The following is a 13,392-nucleotide window of genomic DNA, read 5'->3' as shown; positions in this document are numbered from 1 at the left end:
AAGGAGGAAGCGAGCCTGTCCAAAAATATGAGATTGAGAAACTCTCGTCTCCCCCACACCAGCGTTTAATCGGAACCATGAGGCCTGTGCGTTCGAGCCTCTTCATCTGCACCAGTGGTACTGTAGTCCCCACCCAGATGAGTTCCAGCAGACGGCCTTCAAAATTAAACAGATGGCTTTGATGTGAAGCAACTGGGCAGCTTGTCTCCATTATTGCCCCCTCTCCCCCTTGTTTTCTCTTCTCTCTCGCCAAATCATTATAACACGTACTACACCCTCAGCTTCCAGTTAAAAGGAGGGGGGGGAACCTACATAAATATGCCTGAACAGATCAGTCAATCACCTTTATTACGACCCCAAAAGGATAACAGGACACTCTTTCCCCATACAGAGGATAGGAAGTTGCTTTATATTCAGTCAGATGATGCCAGTAAGGTCCATGGGATTTGGTGCAGCTTTCTGAGGCCTGAAGCTGGGGTTAATATTTATCATCATCATCTTCATCATCATCATCATTATTATTATGTATCCAACTTATTTTCTGCCCTATCTTATGCAATTCAGGCTGGGAGAATGCGATTGGCCCAAGGTCACCCAGCAGGCTTCTGTGGATGAGCATGTATTCAAACCTGGGTATTCCAAGTTCCTAGTCCAAAAGTATATTCTATCCATCCATCCGTTAGTCTGTCTCGTTCAACTGTCCGTCCGTCCATCCATCCATCCATCCATCCATCCATCCATCCATCCATCCATCCATCCATCCATCCATCCATGCAGTCATGCCTTCATCTGTTTGTCCATCATCTACCTACCTACCTACCTTCCTGCCTGCCTGCCTACCTGCCTACCTACCTACCTACCTACCTACCTACCTACCTACCTACCTACCTACATACCTGGTCACCATAAGGCAGCTGAAACTGAATACACGACAGTGTGTCCCCCTTCCCCCCGATAATCCCAGCATGCAAACATCACTTCCACATGATGCCAGCACATTGTGACGTTCCTTTGGGTTTGGGGGGTTCCTTTGGGTTTCCGTCAGGACCTCCTGTAACAGACAAGGACTTCCTTCCAGAAAGAAGCACTTTTCTTCATCTGAGGTCACCTTTCTACATCAGACATAGTAATTCTTAGTTGGAGGAAATCAGAGGATCCAAACCCGTAGAACAGCCTTTTCAACCTTGTGGCCCTGGAGTTACCATTTAAATATTTTTCAGGCTTTGAGTTGCCAGAAAATGATGCCAGCTGGATATGCCGTCCTGCTCCCTGGAAGTGAGAGGAGCCTTGCCTGGCAAAGGTTTAAATGGGGTTCCTCCCCTTCCTACACCCTCCAGGCCCATCACTGGCTACTTTGGGAGGAGGTGGGTTCTCTCAGAATTCTCTCAGCCCCGCCTACCTCACAGGGGGCCTGATGTGGAGAGAGGAAGGGAAGGCGATGGCATACCGCTTTGAGACACATGAGACCTGCTGGGTGACTTTAAGCCAGGCACAGTTCTCTCAGAACTCTCCCAGCCCCACTTACCTCACAAGGTGCCTGTTGTGAGGAGAGGAAGGGAAGGCGACTGTCAACCAACTTGAGACTCCTGCGGGTGGTAAAAAGCAGGCTACAAAATACCAGTTTTTCTTTTCCTTCCCCGGCCTGTGAAGTCCATCGGAAGAAGAAGCAGGAATGTAAAAGATGTTTGATAAAACGGAAAAGAAAGAAAAGGGGGGGGGGAGGAAGCAGTTTGTACTCAAGAAAAATGCCTACCCAGCGGGTAGTCTTGCCTCATCCCTTGACTCCTCCATTTGGAGAAGCGCTGGAATGTCTAGCCGGCTGGGCCAAGAGTGATAAAGGAGGCTGGAGTTTCCAGAGAGACGCCAAGCAACTTCCAAAATGCTGGGAGCGCTCTTTTTTCCTCCTTGCAGAATCGTGGGTTGGGTTGTCAGTTGTCTCATCTCCCTCTAACATGAGCCACGGTGAGAATGCATTTCTGACTGTCGCGTCGGAGGGATTATGCGGAGATGATTGAGAGGTCTCGGACTGGGCTGGAAGGATGAGGCTTTTCGTGAGGGACTGAAGACAGCCATCATTTTAACTGACATTTCACACTTCCAGCGATTTCTTGTTCCTAAAGTGCCTACTAAGTCTCCCCTCTGATCTCAGCCGCTTGAGGGATCGGGGTTTTCTGTCTGCTGCTAGAGAGACTTTGGATTAACCGATTTGCAGCTGGAATAGAGTGGACAACCTTCTCAGGATTGACCTCCAGGTGACAGAAAACATGATGATTCTGTGAAGGTTCAAGGCGGTGGCAGGTGACAGTGGAGGAGCGAGAGGGTTGGGAGTGTCCTGCATAGTGCAGGGGGTTGGACTAGATGACCCAGGAGGTCCCTTCCAAATCTATGATTCTATCCCCCCCACACACACACACACCGGAGAAAATGGCTGCTTTGGAGGATAGACTCTAAGGCAGAGGTAGGCAAACTGCGGCCCTCCAGGTGTCCATGGGCTACAATTCCCATGAGCACCAGACCCTCTCACTCCTCTCCTGCCTCTGCAGTCTCCAGCGAATGCTGGCAGGGGCTGATGGGAATTGTAGTCCATGGACATCTGGCAGTCCACAGTTTGACTACCCCTGCTCCAAGGCATTATACCAGGGGTAGTCAAACTGTGGCCCTCCAGATGTCCATGGACTACAATTCCCAGGAGCCCTTGCCAGCATTCGCCAGCGAATGCTGGCAAGGGCTCCTGGGAATTGTAGTCCATGGACATCTGGAGGGCCGCAGTCTGACTACCCCTGCATTATACCCTGCTGAGGTCTTTTCTTACTCCAAATCCTCCTCACCTTAGGCCACACCCCCAAACCTCCAGGAATTTCCCAACCCAAAGTTAACTCTACATTGCATGCAATGCCTCCAGCATCTTAGAAGTCACCTTCAGCTTGCACCACCCATCTGGCTGCTGGGAACTGTCCGGACATGCCCTGAGATGCACACAGGGACATACAATCCAGTTCTTACGTGCAACCAGCTGCACATCACGATGAGGTCTAGATGGGTGTTACCGCACAGGCCTGCCCGTGGCTGTATAGTCCCCAATGGTGTGCTTTTTTTTTCACAGTGAGCACATGGCAGAATCAACCTGTACATCTGCTTTGAGCATTTCCATTTTAGTAAGTGCAAGATGGTTAGCGAGTCGGCGATGTCAGCGAGCCTGGAATGTGTTGCCTGCTAAAAAGGTAACAGTGAAGCTGCCCCCCCCCCCCCCAAATTATTGACTTACCCAGCAAGAGACAATAAAACGAGTGCGGTTTTCCTTACCCGAAGGGGAAGCCAGCCTTGCCTGTGTACCCTTCAGGTGCCTGTGGAGTTGCGGGAATCGGGAAGATTTCCATTAACACTCTTTTAAGAGAGGAGGCACAGCTGCATTTGTCCTCATCCCCCTCTATGATTGGCTTGATAGGGTGAAAGCATGGTTTTACTCTTACATTTTATAGGAAGAAGAAAAAAAAGAACCCATGGAAGGTAGCCCAACAGGCGGGCAAACTAATGAGGTGTCGTTAAGCAACTCAGCCTGGAAACCAAATAATAATTCAGGAGAAGCAAAGGGGCAGCAGGAACCTGTCCACCAGGGTGACCAATCTCCAAACGGGGGCTGGGCCTCTCCCGGAATTACAATTAGATCAGTTTTCCTGGGAGGAAATGGCAGCTCTAGAAGCCAGACTCTACTATAGTATACTGTAGACCAGCTTTTTTCAATTTTTTTGCCATTGAGAATCCTGTGGAACAATCTTGAGACTTTGAAAAATCCCAGAAGTGGAATGATCATTCAGAATAAGGTTGAGAAGCATAGCTGTGGACATGCCCACCTGGGGTTCCCCCCTTTCCACCTCCCCCAGGCCTACCATTGGCCATTTTAGGGGGAGAGGGCAGGTCAACATGATCATATATCAGGGGTAGTCAAACTGCGGCCCTCCAGATGTCCATGGACCACAATTCCCAGAAGCCCCTGCCAGCGAATGCTGGCAGGGGCTTCTGGGAATGGTAGTCCATGGACATCTGGAGGGCCGCAGTTTGACTACCCCTGCCATATAAGGTCATCACCTGATTAGCAATTTTTATATATGGAATCTATCTCTCTGATTTGTGCTATGACCAAGGCTCAGCTGCCAGTGAAATACCTTGCCATGTGGTAGTTGTGGTCCCCTGCAAACCATTGTCCTTCTTTTCTTCTCGTAGGCCAGGCAATGCAATTTCTACGCAAAAAGGCAACTATCTGATGCTTATAATGTCAATGTTGAGAAAATAGCAAGGATGCTCGGCCATCGCCCAGGGCATTCTTTTGAGCTCGTTTTCACGTTGAGCAGCATAGCAGAAGGGATGGGATGGTTCTCGGACCCAACAAATACATGCATGTGCGCATGCACACACATGAAATGAAACAAAAAGATAATTGATTTTAGAACTAGAGTCTTGCTTCCTCTTGGAAGAAAAAGTAGTCCTTCCTTCTTAGGCTTGGCCTAAATTTGATCCTGGAATAAGTCTCCCAGCTAAAGAATCAAATTCTCTTCAGCAATTATCAACGGGCCAGACATCTGGGAGGAAATGTCAATCATATTTTCCATATGATGTCAATCATATTTTCCACTCTAACAGTTCTGCAGGGTCTGCAGAAGGGAGTTCCTCCACCAGCCCTTTGGTTGAGGTCAACCTGAACCACCACTTCCCATGGGCCCCCTGAGCCTCCTTCCTATGGCATCCACTGCAGATCCACCTAACCCACTGGACCATTGGCATGCTTTGATTTAATGTTCCCCATATTACTCTGTCATTCTACTATGTTGCTTTTCATTATCACTGCATTATTGTTATGAACTGAGTTATCTGTATCGTTTCTGTTTCATGTAAACCGCCCTGAGCCTTCTGGGATGGTGGTATATAATATATATAATTATAATTATAATATTATAATATAAATATAATATTAATTATAATATAATTATAATATAATTATAATAAATAAAATGAATATGGTTTGTGTGGAAGGACAGAAAGCCAGCTTCATTGCTAGGTCTTGTCCTGCTTTTTAATTGCTTTGTAATCCCTTTCTAAGAAATAAAATTCTCCCCATGCCTGGGTCAAGAGCACCCCTCACCCCCTACCCCTGGTTACAGAGAACACTATTTGAGTAGGAACACCCTCCCCTCAAGTGATATTTGATGACATTTGAGGTGCCAATATAATTTTGGTTTAGGCTGAAGGAATGCAACAGTAAAGCACTCCATGCACAATATATTGGTGGTGGTGGGGAATCCCATTAAATCTGGCAGTTTACGGTGTTCATTTCATTTTGTTACCTTCCCAAGTGGGGACCAAAATCAGCTTCCATTTCTCACCCTCCCCCCCCCCCACAACCACACTGTTAGGGTTAAAGTGTGCGAGGGGTTGAAGGACACCCCATAAAAACTCAGGTGGCAAAGTGAGGATTTGCACTGAAATCCTACTACACTACCACAGATTGTGCTCCACCCCTCTCCTCTTTTGAGTCACAACCTTGTTACTGAATGCAAAAATTTCAGGTCAAGTGGGGAATTCAAAAACAGGGATTGAACGAGCTGGAAGATGTCTTTCCAGTACTCTAGAACACGGGGTAGTCAACCTGTGGTCTTCCAGATGTTAATGGACTACAATTCCCATGAACGCCTGCCAGGATATGCTGGCAGGGGCTCATGGAAATTGCAGTCTATGAACATCTGGAGGGCCACAGGTTGACTACCCCTGCTCTAGAACATCCCCCCCCTGCATTCAGTTACCATCTTATCCATCAACACATCCATTTCTATGGTCCCCACTGCTTTAACTAACCTACACTCTGGGTTGGTTCTGGACTCAACAGGCAATGTCCAGCAATCCCCCTGTCTGGCAACCTGTCATTCACAAGAGTCCTCAATCCCCCAGTAGCAGCATTTCATGGAACAGTGGCCGCATGTTCCATTCAGGAATGTTCTTTCCAGCTGATGGAAAATGTTTCAGAGAGCCAATTGTTTAATGGTTCACTTTGGATGGAGCTATTCAGTGACTAACTCCAAACGTTTTTCTGGTTGTTTAGAGGGTTTTGCCATAATAGGACCTATAGCTCGTTGTCCTTCTCCGTGAAATGAATGTGTTCTCAGATATTATCATTTGAGATGTCATTTGATGAATGACCTCAGTCATTTTATTATAATGCCTTTGGGGTCTGAGGCAAAACCAGCACCCTTGTGAAGGTGCTCCGCACACAAATGGCAACATTTTCAGAAATTGGATGACGAGGCAGCTAAAAGAGCAGGTCATGATGGGGCCTGAATTTGTTCCCCTTAATATTTCTGGTAAGGGCTTGGAGGAGGAGCTGGTCTCATGGCTTAAGTGCCACTCAGCGCTTAACACCCACTCAGGGCAGCTGTCCCACCCCTGAGTGCCTCCTCCTCCAACCGGCTAGCCTGTCTGTCCAGCGGCCAGCCAATCGCCTTCCATCCCCCACCCCTGACCACCCCTCCTCCTTCCGCTTCCCTCTGAGGCTCGGAGGCTGCAGGTCCCTGCCTCATGAGAGCTGCCCCTAATATAGTCCAGCCTGCTATTAAAATAGAATTGGTTAAAATGATTAAATGCAGCATTTAGCCAGGACATAATATACATGCATAGATTACTAACAGAATTAAACATTTCAAAAAATTTAAAAACAATATTGACACATTGAAGGGTTGGACCGGAACCAATGGGTTGAAATGAATTCAAAAGAATTTTCAGCTCAACATCCAGAAGAAGTTCCTGACAGAACGGTTCCTCAGTGGAACAGGCTTTCTCAGGAAGTGGTGGGTTCTCCTTCCTTCGAAGTTTTTATGCAGAGCCTAGATAGTCATTGAATGCATAAACATCTCTATCTCCTCACAATGTGTCCATCTTCACACATTAAGTCCCTGTTAATGGGGAAGGACATTTTTTGTCTTTGAGGTTGTAGGCAACTTTAGTTTCACAGGTGCTGGCTGACAGCAAAAAAAACACTTTGTGGTTGCAGAGAAGCAGTCACGTGGATCCGTGCAAAGAGGGTGGACCGATGAAATGGCTCAGAGAAAGCTGGACGGGGTTCATGGGTCTTCACTGGGCTATTTCAGAGATTCTTGTCCAGCATTTTGAGATAATTTACCCCACTTGAGTCCTAGCTATTACCCTCAGTTCCATCGTAGTTAAAAGTATAACAATAGCTTCTTTATCCTGCCCCTCCAATTGTCTGGAGAGACAACGGAGAGCCTCAAGGTCTGCTGGTCAGAACTACAAACTGATACCGCCTTCTTCTGCTAAAAGACCCCATCTGATATCCTTGGGGCCGGAGCCACCCCCTGCTTGGGAAAACAATAACAGACATGCAAAGCCCCCTGAGCTGAGATGCTTGCATTTGCAAACAGGAAATTATAGATGTATATATGATTTGGCTAAGATGTCATGTTTAAGTTGGCCGGAGAGTGGAATTAACACAGGGAGTCTCCCCACTAGGGAAATCACAGTCGTGATTTCACACAGGGAGAAATATGCTTTTGTGGAGAGGCAGCTAGCATCCTCGATGCAGAAATCTGGATTAAGGGGCTTTATGAAGAAAGAAGTCAGAGTTTGGGCTTGTCAGGGTGAGGCTGCAGGTAATGGTCTTTTCTGCCTTGAAGTGCAAATCCTGGCAGGGTTGGAGCAGCTTCACAGGAGAGCCAGTGTGGAGTCAGGTGCAAGCCGGGGTCTAAATTGGGAAGCTGGTCTGCTGGAAAGATGATGAGGGGTGGGGCAGGGGGATGAGTAGCCCACTCTGTCAAGGTAGCTCATTGATACCATTGCCACCAAGCTGCAGTCTGACCAGGGCCCCAGTGACTTTCTGACAGCATCTACTTTCCCCAATGTTATTCTGGGAGGGAGGGAGGGAGGAGGTAATGATTTAGAAATAGTCTGCCAGTTTCCATCACCATCAAGGACTGAGGGGACAAGTCTGACATGCCAGTCAAAGTAGAATGCCAGCATGAATTTTCAGGCGGGTTGTTAAAGCCACCAGCAAATAGACTCCCCTCCTGTTTGTTCAGATGAGAACAATTTTCTCTCACTTGTGCTTTTGACAAGTTATGATCTAGAGGCCTCTTCAGTTTCTCGGCCAACAACAATAAGCAGGTGGGGCCGATTGGACAAAGAGATGTATCTATTTCCACGCCGGTTTTAGGATTGACTGGCTTATTAATTGAATTCCCAGTGTGTAGCTTTGAGCTATGGGTTACAGATTTTTTTAATATATATATAAAGTGAAACAATTGTCTAAATAATGATTAGGTGGTCCACATAAGTATTTTTCTTGGAAATGCGGAGAGAAATGATCTCTCTGACGGGTTATTCAGCCTGGGGTTCTGACCCAGCTGTGCAGCGCAGACCCCCTCAGTTCCCATTGATTTTGAAAAATATTGAGAATTCAGGGTGGGCTTTGTGGTGGACAGATAGACTAGCTGGACCCTCTTGAACGCATGTCAAGAGAAGCACCCGCAAAGCTTTTGGTCTCAGTGTGTAGAGAATGGGCCAAATAAAAATGTGGCCACAAAAAAGAAACCGTTAGGCTCCATTGTGAAATGACCACAGGAGTCACACTTGGAACAGAACAGTATTCGGTTTCTCTCCTTTTTGGCTAGTTTGGTGTAGTGGTTAGGAGTGCGGACTTCTAATCTGGCATGCCAGGTTCGATTCTGCGCTCCCCCACATGCAACCAGCTGGGTGACCTTGGGCTCGCCACGGCATGGATAAAACTGTTCTGACCGAGCAGTGATATCAGGGCTCTCTCAGCTTCACCCACCCCACAGGGTGTCTGTTGTGGGGAGAGGAATGGGAAGACGACTGTAAGCCACTTTGAAACTCCTTCAGGTAGGGAAAAGCGTCGTCGTCTTCTTCTTCGTAGTCATCTTCTTCTTCGTCTTCTTCGACATTAAAATCAGTCTGCAGCTCTAGTGAATGGCAGCCAAAGGGAGGTGGCTAAAGACACCAGTCGCTTACAGTCATACAACTCTGTTTGGGGAATAATATTCTGGAACCGAGAGAGGATCATGGCCTGGGATTTCTGCAAGCGATTACGGTAATAGGAGGGAAAGAGAGGTTAAAAGTAATAATAATGGGGGGGGCATGAAAGTCATAACCCACCATGAAGACAAAGATACTGGAAGCGATCGGATGTAAATAAGAAGATTGCATTTGGAAACATTAGAAACCACTTTGAAGACTCGATGACTGCAAAACGAGAACTAAATCAAATAAACAAGCAGCACAAAGGGAAGAATGTGTGTGGGAGCAATCAGCCTTGGTGTGTCTTTGGAGTGGGTCTCCACATATGTGCATGAGCAAAAACAACTCAGTGTTTAGAATGGTGATACACAGAAGTGATGTTATCTGCCTAGGTCAAGGCCGATGGACATGACGGCCATTTTAGGAAAGAGTCACAGGTGCTGTTATGATGGGAGAAGGTCGGATACATTGATTAACACTCACGAAGGGCCCAGTCTCAGAGATAATATTCTTTGGTGGGAATGAAGCAAGAAACACCTCCGATTTCAGGTTGAGAGGAGATGAGTTTCCTTCACGAAAACAAATAGACAAGATGGAGTTGACCATTTGTCCGTTCCCCAGGAGGGATCATGATGGATGGCTATTTGGATCTCCTGAGCTGGGCCTTAAAAGACAGGCACCTTGATTTGATTTTGAGGGAAGCTGCAGAGCACTACAGGTGGGGGCTCCAACCTCAACTGATGACAAATCAAAGGGAAGCCCTCCCATCTGGGAAAGGAAGGGTTAAAAGGTCTGGACACCCTGTGAGAGGTACACAAGCCAGGATCTGGTGAGCAGATGAGCGGTGGAATGAAATCTGATTTGACCAACTTTTTTTTCAACATCCCAAGTGGGCTCGCATCCAGTGCGGGGAAGGGAATGCCAAGGTAACACCAATGCATGTGCAACTTAATCAGCCTCAGGTTTTATTTCTTATCTTAGTTCTGTAACTCCCTGTAGTCTTTGGAGTTGGTTTGCCAGTTCCTTGTGCTCTAGTGAACTGAGACTGAATTTTAATAAATAAGGATATTTACTTTTCAAAGATCTCAGACTGTGGTTGAAGATTTCACCCATTATGCCTGACTGATCATCCATGCATAGACCAGAATGGGCTACAGAGGACAAGGGGTGTGTAAAGCCATCACACACAAATACACATAGCCACTCTCTGTGCCTCAAGCCATTGACTGAGAAAGACGGGGCAGAGCTTGAGAGATGGTGGCTACTGAAGACAGGCAAGAGAGGGAGAGAAGTAGATTAAGCCCTGTCTTTCATACACACAGAGAGAGATTTCCCACTGCCATTGGGAAGGAGATGTGAAATCTTTCCACAAAATGGCCACCATGAAAGGCGGGGCTAATTGCAGAATGGCTGCCATGGGGGGAAGGGGTGGCTGGGAAGTCCCAAGCTGAACATCCTGCTCTGACAGGGCCCACTATTTCTGACTGTGTGCTCCCTGTAGACATCTTGCTCCACTGGCAGAAGGAAAGCCAGGATGTTCTCTTTGCTTGGGGAAGAGAAGATTTGGAAAAGAAGCAACTGGGTGCCAAGAAACACATCTGGGGATGCCATATTGGGGATTGCTGATCTGGATGTAAATAAGAAGACTGCATTTGGAAATATTAGAAACATTAGAAAGGACGCTTGTAAATTGATTATATGACTGAAATAAGTTTGTTTCTTATTTCACTTCCCCATTCATGATTTGCCAATGAAGAAATCTCCTGGGGAAAAAATGGGGAAATTGTTGTATAGGATGGGGAATTGATTGTATGTTTTTAGATTTTAAAGTTTAGAAATTCGGACAGCAGTATATTTAATACATTCGGAGTGGCCATATTTGCTCTCCAGAACCTGAAACAATGGAAAGAACTAACGGATCTCCGTAAAGTCCATTGTCAAGTTGACTGTACTGTAATATTACAACACTTATTGATTTAAGCCCCCCCCCCTGTCTCCCATCCTGCTTCCCGGGCTCCCACTTAGTCCTTTCCGGTTCCTGCTGCTGCTGCTTCCTCTTCCTTTCAGTGCCTTCTCCTCAGCTCACCTTCATATTTCCATTCCATCTCTTCTGGAGGTTTCTGCATTGTTTTGAGTGGACACAACAGCCCAAAATGACAGCTGACATCTTTGGAGCTAATCCTGTGAAGTCTTGGCTGGCATTTGAGGCCTGCTCAGTAATCCAAAATGGCTACCTGTAATCTCACAAGCCTACCTTGTGATATCTTGGCACCCTTTGGAGGTTGCTGGGCAACCTAGATGCTCTTTGAAATGTGCTTAGGGGGTTAGGATCTTTCCTCAAAATGTTTGGGAAAGGGCCTTAAGCCCCTCAGCAAATTGCATGGAACACACCGAGGCAGGGAACTGTGTTTAATGTTGTTTGGGGCTGCCTCTTGTGAGGTAGTCTTATTTTAGTCATTCTGGATTATTTTTTCAGTGTCTGTACCTGTGCAGATAGTTCTTGTATTGTTTTGGGAGTTCTATTCTCCATTTTTCTGCAAACCCTCTGATAAATGTCAGAGTGTTTTTTCCCCCTTTTTTATTTGATCTTAGGGTAACTGGCAGGTGGAGCAGAGTTCTTTCTTTGGGGGGTGGGGGTATGCTTGGCAACCCTACTACTTAATGGCTGAGGCCATGCTAATGGCTGAGGCCATGCTGATTTTGTTCCTGTTCTCCCTCCCCTTCCCTTCCCCTTCCCCTTCCCTTTAGATTTCTATACCTCCCTTCCATATGGCCCTGGGTGGTTTGCATTAAACATTGTAGAATGGTTACATAGAATATTATAACAATGGAATAAATACTTTCTGTCTTCCTCAGACAAGAAAGGCTTGGAGTCTTCCATTGGATTTCAGGCTTCTGTTTTGGTGTCACAAGCCCACATGACCAGAATGGAAGGTCAACATGATCCTAGAAATGGAGGAGGAAGTTGCACAGCTTGCCTCAGCTGGCCTAGGTGGGTAGCAGAGCAACTTGGCTTGGTTTAATATCCCCTGGGCTAACTGGAGTGGAGCTCAGGAGATGTGGCACCCCTATGTGTCGGCTCACCTATCCCGGCGGCCCTAGCATTTAACCCAGCCTTGGAGGCCAAAATCTTGTTTCCATTGTAGTCTCTGGGCAACTGGCAGCTGGAGCAGGATTCTTTCTGGCAGACACTCCCTGCGTCTGTTTCTTCTCTGGAAGAAAGCTGAGGCCACGGCAAAATATTCATACATCTGTCTTTGTGCATCTTTGTTTGTGTCTGTTTTAATCAGGGATCAGTGGGAGATTTCAGCTGAAGCTTAGACATATGTTGCCTATCTGATCCCAAAGGATGTGGTGGTGGTGTGGGGGAGAGACTTCTGGATCCAAAAGTTAATGTGGTCATGCTGTCCAGAAGTATTTACTCCGTAATTGTTGGCTACCAAGGACCTCATGACCCCATTACCCAAAACGATGAACCTGTAAGAGCCCATGTTTCTCAAGGACAGGACAGCAATGAATACTGCCTGCCAGGACCGCATGTGCCTACCAGCCAAATGGATTATGTTGTCCAATATCTATTGCATTATTATTTATTCTTCCACTTGCAGACCTCATCTCTGGAGAAACTCATGGACATGTTCCTATTCATCTTCACAACGGCCTTGGGAGGTGCATCCTGCTTCGCACAAATGCAATGTGTAGAAAATCCCGGAGAGGTTTGGTTGGCTATTGTGAAGTAGTGGTCAGAGTACAGGTCTGGAAGACCAGATTCCAATACTGTGCAAATATGCTCGACGATCTTGGGCCTACCACTCTGTCTCTCAGCCTGACCTACTCTTCAGGGTCCTTTTAAGGATAAAAGCAATGCAAACTGTACATGCCATTTGGAGCTTACTGGAGTAAAAGCAATATTAACATTTCATAAATTAAAAGCACTAAATAAAATAATCTTTAAAAACCTTCGTCAGATGTTTCCTCCCTAGAAGACTCCCCCCTCCCCAGCCTGGCCTTTGATTTCACTCTTAGATGCTACATTTGATTTCTTCCTCTGACTGACAAGCAATGGGTTTCTCAAGCTGCATCTGGAAGTGCATGTGGCCAATTCAGGAACAGAGTAGCAGTCATAGGAACAGCTTTATAGAGCTTCCGCCTTTGTTTCTGGATGACCCCATTCTATAACTTACATTTTTCCCGTGACCCCCAGAAAGCTACAATAAATGCCAACCAAATGCCAAAAAATACAATAAAGTTTCCAATTTGGTTTAAAGGGTCATGTGGTTGTCACTCCAGATCCTGCATTGCGCACTCACAGTAGCCTTGGATGTCATATCTGTTGGGAGTCAGATGACAAAATATGCC

At 46.6% G+C, this 13,392-nt stretch overlaps 1 long non-coding RNA gene across 2 annotated transcripts in view; it reads left to right on the top strand.

The window, feature by feature from the left end:
• LOC143821635 (uncharacterized) overlaps window positions 1-12,992 on the top strand; it is a 29,206-nt gene extending 16,214 nt beyond the window's left edge. For both annotated transcript variants that reach the window (XR_013225861.1, XR_013225860.1), the window contains 2 exons: window positions 11,890-12,025; window positions 12,642-12,992. This is a non-coding gene — a long non-coding RNA (uncharacterized LOC143821635). The remainder of the gene's footprint in view (window positions 1-11,889; window positions 12,026-12,641) is intronic.
• Window positions 12,993-13,392: the final 400 nt, after the last annotated feature.

Source organism: Paroedura picta, chromosome 12 (genome assembly GCF_049243985.1).
Source record: "Paroedura picta isolate Pp20150507F chromosome 12, Ppicta_v3.0, whole genome shotgun sequence".
Lineage (NCBI taxonomy): Eukaryota > Metazoa > Chordata > Lepidosauria > Squamata > Gekkonidae > Paroedura > Paroedura picta.
This window is presented reverse-complemented; position numbering and strand designations above follow the sequence as displayed.